General features: G+C 37.1%; 1 long non-coding RNA gene across 2 annotated transcripts; it reads right to left on the bottom strand.

The window, feature by feature from the left end:
• Positions 1-2859: 2859 nt before the first annotated feature.
• Positions 2860-4537, bottom strand: LOC136240043 (uncharacterized). 2 transcript variants are annotated; one of them, XR_010693633.1, is made up of 3 exons: positions 4324-4537; positions 4196-4276; positions 2860-3172 (listed from the first exon to the last, which is right to left on the bottom strand). It is a non-coding gene; the product is annotated as an uncharacterized lncRNA (long non-coding RNA). The 2 variants fall into 2 exon arrangements; XR_010693634.1 differs by having other exon boundaries at positions 2860-3127; positions 4324-4535.
• Between the last annotated feature and the right edge of the window lie 984 nt (positions 4538-5521).

Here is a 5521-nt window from a genome sequence, read left to right as displayed (position 1 = left end):
GAAGGGAGGAGGGGTGGGAAATTCTGCTGCATCTTTCTGCTCAGCTCAACAAAAAATCTTCTATGTGACCATGTGGTTCCAAATGGCTCACTCTGCCTGCTGTGGGTAGTACAATCACAGCACTCCAGTACATTTCTCCATTCCTCTTCTGGTGTTTGTGGTTTGTATAAGTCTTAGTACAACCACACGTAGTTAATACAAGTTTAAACACAGGTTATACAAGGTTAACTAACAGGTTGAGGTCTGCATATTGTTGGAATACTCTGTCCCAAGGATATCTTAGCAGGGGCAACAATGCAATGTCAATTAAGCATAAGGGTCTGTCAACAAAAACACATTCTAGTATGCATTCCAAATATCACAGAGCAAAACAGCCAGCACAGTCTTGTCCTGTGTACATTCCGGGAATGCTTGTGGTAAGACAATAAAACACAGTGCCAACCCATTGTCACATCAGCTGGGAAATCAGCCAATGGTAAGGAGTCACCTAAACCACTACAGATAAGAAAAGTTTAGGGAGGGGAAAATAAACAAGCTGCTACAAGTTAGCTCTAAACTGCAGACTCAAATACTTTACTACTATCAAGAGTCCATAATAAAGAGGAGAGTGTCCAACTCAGTATTGTACTATCAAAAATGAGCCTGGTAAGTACATAGTGATAATTGTTCCTGTTTGGCCACATTATATCCAAATTAATTTCAAAGAAGCCTCTCTACGAATGGGTGTCAAAGTGTTTAAAGGACTTCTATCAAAACTCACTAGGCTTCTTTAATATGAATATGGCTAAAATATGGTCACAAGGGACAATTACCACTATGCACTTACTGGGCTCATTTTTGATGGACCAATACTGAGTTAAACACTCTCTTCTTTATTATGGACTCTTGCTACTATGTATAGCACCATTTAGAGCCAAGAAACAGGGTTAGGACTTGCGCAGCTTCCCTTAATTAAATACTAACACCAATAGGTGAATGGAATCAGTAAACACATGAATTTCTTTACCATATGAAACCATAGTACTGAGCAAGGAGGGACTAGACTAAAGGCTTATAGGGATCAATCATACTTTACTATACTGGCAATTGACAAAAGCTGATGCCTTTCTTCCATTATAGTAGCACCATTAAATGTTCATTTATTGGGTGTGACAATGTCTACTAGCAGAATAAATACAGTGCACAGGCACTACGAGTAAAGAGGTAATAATGTCTAAGAGCCAGCCTTAGATAAAATCATATCATGCCACTGACGATTTCAAAGTTAACAAGACAATAAAGAATGTAGGTAATGAAACTTTGCAAATTCAATGTATACTGAAATGTACTAGAAAATTGTGGGTGCAATGAATTATATATGTTGATCAAGAATAGTCATGGTAGTATACTGGGTTTATCTTGATGCGTGCAGCAGTGTCTTTAGTGAAAGACACCTAACTTATTTAGTAAGATACAATATCATACTCACAAGAACCATTGTTGCAGTAATGCAATTAGTGCTAATTAGTCTTTATTGAATAATCAAGTAACAGGGAAATGGTTTGGGACAAGAAATTGAACTCACTGATCTTCATTCTCATTCTTAGATTTGCTTTTATTTATTTATTACCAACTATCCCATTACGGGCCTGTAAGGGGACTACAGAGAGCCTGTGGAGGCTTTCTAGCCTGAAGCCTATATAGGCCTAGAAAACATTTACATTTTTCTGCCACTTTCGTACATCTGTGAAATTTCATTATCTTTTGTTATTCATATCAGACACTATATCCTCGTTCAAACTGTTGAATCCTTGGGGGAAAGGATTATTCTGTTTTGGTGACATTATACACTTTGAAACATCTTCTTGAGAATTCGAAAAACAGTAATATTAAGAATTATCTTAGGTATACCTAACCATTGAAGACACTTCATACAAATGCCTAACTATTACATGACCTCCAACTTATCCTACTACCTATTCCATGCTGTACTCAGCGAATTTGCTAAACTTATTAAATGCTCACCGTCATCTCTTTGCCATTAGTTCTAACTTTATAGTACAACAATGCATTAGTATGGTATATGGCTTTAGTAATATGTAACTGGATCTGCAAAAACCTGGCATAATGGCGCAAGCCAGTATAAGCCATTGATTGCAATGGGTAAAAATATCTGCATAATTAAAAAAAAAATCAAAATTTTTACACGCTTTGTTCTTTGTGAAGGAAGTGTCTAATGATAAACACCTGGGTATCATCATATTTGCCCACTCAAGGGGAGTTTGAAAATCTTTGTTTCATTGCAGTAGACTAAAGGACACACGAGTTATGGCTGTTTGTTTACATCACATCGAAGCAATTGTATGTGATCGATCTTTCTTCACTGATTTTGTCTCTGTGTGTAGTGAAGAAAGGTGAGAAACACTTACCCAGTAATGTTCATGGCGAACATGATGGTGCAAGTTGCAACTCTGTACTTCATTGTGTTTGTAAGTTACAGCTGTTTCATAAGCACCTGTAATGTATTTTCTCAATACTTGTTGTACACATCAATCTTTCTGTTGTTGCTACTTTGTAACACTGTAACTCCAAAAGTTGTTGGCATACAAAGCTGAAACTTGGCCAGAGCATACTCTTGGCTAAGTAGATTATAAATATTCAATAAAGAATTTGAAAAATGTGCTATTATTCCAGGTATTCACAGATCCAGTCACATATAAGAGACTTAACTTTTATGATCAAAAGGTTGACAAAGAAAAGATTTACAATATCAACTTTTTATCTTTTTATCATTCCTTTTTCATGAAGATTAAATAAGCCCTTCATTCAGTAAGCTCGCACTTTCACATAATATTACTATATACAAAATCACCCAGAGCCTTGTCTGATAGATACGTATATAATAATAATTCAGTGTACAATATACTATTCAGGCAGTGACTATAACATATGTAAAATACGTGCATTTACAAAATTATAAACTATAAAATCTTTATATAAGCATTCAATTTATATAGTGTATGCATATAATTTTGGATGAATCATAATTATATAGTCCACTATTGTAGACGGACTTTTCGAAGCTCTCCACACATAGCTACACTGTTCCATCACTCATTACATATCAAACCCTTATCATCATAGTTCCCTGCCAACACATAGCTAATCAATTTAGTAGTTATCATCAATACATCTACACAACATAACATATTTATTACTACAAAGAGCTACGTAGGCTACAGAAAGCCTGTGAAACAGGAGTCACCCAAAACGTCTTCCATGTAGTAGAGAATGACCTGGAAAATCACTAGGAGGGGACAAGGACTCTTTTGGTTATAGCCCTTACTGTAAGTGTCCATATTACAGGTTCCATTATATACATACAAACACATTACAAATACAACACAGATGGCTGTATACATAGCTACACAACTACAATACTAGAACGGTAAGTTACAAGTCGCTACAACACAAGAGTTTCAAAATCAAAGGTTTTTGCTTGACCGAAAATAACAGAATCACAAAACAAGCTTGGAGATTGAACTTATAATAGCCTGTTAACATTAACTCTAGATGATACTGTGCGTCAAAATCCCCCACCTCCCCATTTTAAAAAATGTTTACACCGCCGCTAAACTCCTAGCGTAAGGGGCCGCAAGTCGTGCACCTTTCGCATTACTGCTCATAACATCACTTTACGACTAGTGATGTTATCCACACTTGGAACAACCTTGAGTGCTACTACTGCCTGAGGGCAAGGATAGCTGTTCTGTGTGATATAAAGCATTTTAAAACATTGAAAGTTACCAAGTCATGCAACAACACATTATGTCACATATCTAAAATACAGAGTGACTCTGGTGCTTAGAAAGGTAGTTCAAGTAGTAGTTTTGTCCAGCTGAGTGTTCAGTGATTGGCCATAGCAGGTACCAATTATAATGGTAATCCATAGTTCCTAGCGCTGATAATGGCACTTCCTTTAGTAGAACACCTTAAGTCGTGCAGTTTTCCTGGACTAACAAGTGTCAATTCAAATAAAAACCTGTAGCTATCAGGTGAAGCACGCGTAGCTTAGATATAGCGATGAAGTTTGCAATGCTCGAATTGTAGGGCCAAATGAACGGCATCTTTAACCTACATTATAGCTATGTACGGAAAGGATCGAATAACAAAAAAAACAAAACAAACAAACTCATACAGACAACAACACTTTTACCTAGACCACATATCATGTACGAAACTGAGATACGATTCGAACATTTCTGAACTGCATGAATTAGCCACGGCGTCAGCGGATCTATAAGATACAAATGTTTCAGTACATTAACTACCGTATACCCTTACCAATCCGAGAGAAAGATTTGCTGCAGCTGGGGCAAGACAGTTGCTTCATAGATACTAGAGCCTACGAAACGGTGGCTTACTAGTTATGATAGTCCAAGTTGGGACAGGCAGTGTTTTATTCATGATCACGTGTCCAAGCAGCGGTTTTATATCAATTCCCTGTTTCCTGTCGCCCGTCCCGTACGTACGCCCGAGGGGTCCGAAACTCGTAAAAAACCACTTTCCCCAAAGATTTCAAATTTCAAAGCAAAAAAATTACCTGGTGTCCGGAACAATTAGATCACGAGACGCTTAGTATCCGGAAATATACGGAAACTTTTGTGTGTGTCTAGAAGGTTCCGGACCAATGTAGGGAATAGCACACATTATGCTGAAATATACAGAAACTTTTGTGTGTGTCTAGAAGGTTCCGGACCAATGTAGGGAATAGCACACATTATGCTGAAATATACGGAAACTTTTGTGTGTGTCTAGAAGGTTCCGGACCAATGTAGGGAGTAGCACACATTATGCTGAGTATACATAAAAAATATATGCAACAATTTTTTCAAGATTTCAGATTTCAAAATCAGCTAATATTTAAGATTTCAGAGAGGCTGTACAAGATTTCAAAGGAGTTGCAGACCCCCCCACATACGCCTGAGATACTCATTTTGATCCCATACTACACTGAAAATTAATGCTATTCCACTAGGGACCTGTGAGAAGGCCTGTGAATACAGGGAGTCAGAAACATGTAACATGAAGAATGCAGAAAATAATACATCGGACCAGACCCAATGGTGACTTGATCTCAGCAACATTAAATTATTATTTTTTTACAATTATTACGACAGCCCTTGAGACAAAACTGAGACTGAGACTTTTATGATTGCAATCGCAAGACCTATAGTATGTTCACGTTGAGCTGAACCCTGAAAAACAGCTAAAAATTAAAAGTGGATTTTTTTTTCTCAACAGAATTAACATTTCTGCCAACCAGATGATTATTGGTAACAGCAAAGGTGTCAACAACAGACATGTACGGTTTGGCTCCATTACAAGTTCGGGAAAGGGCTCTAATGGACACTGTACTTATATGGCTTCTCCATAGGAAATGTATTGTGAAAATTTTGATTGGCCGTAAATATTATGTCAAACATTTGAACAACAAGATTTTGAAATACTTTTAGCGGATCAAGCAGTACTACAAATGAGC

The sequence above is a fragment of the Dysidea avara genome, chromosome 12 (genome assembly GCF_963678975.1).
Source record: "Dysidea avara chromosome 12, odDysAvar1.4, whole genome shotgun sequence".
Classification (NCBI taxonomy): domain Eukaryota; kingdom Metazoa; phylum Porifera; class Demospongiae; order Dictyoceratida; family Dysideidae; genus Dysidea; species Dysidea avara.
The sequence above is the reverse complement of the archived record's forward strand: the minus strand, read 5'-3'. Positions and strand labels throughout refer to the sequence as shown.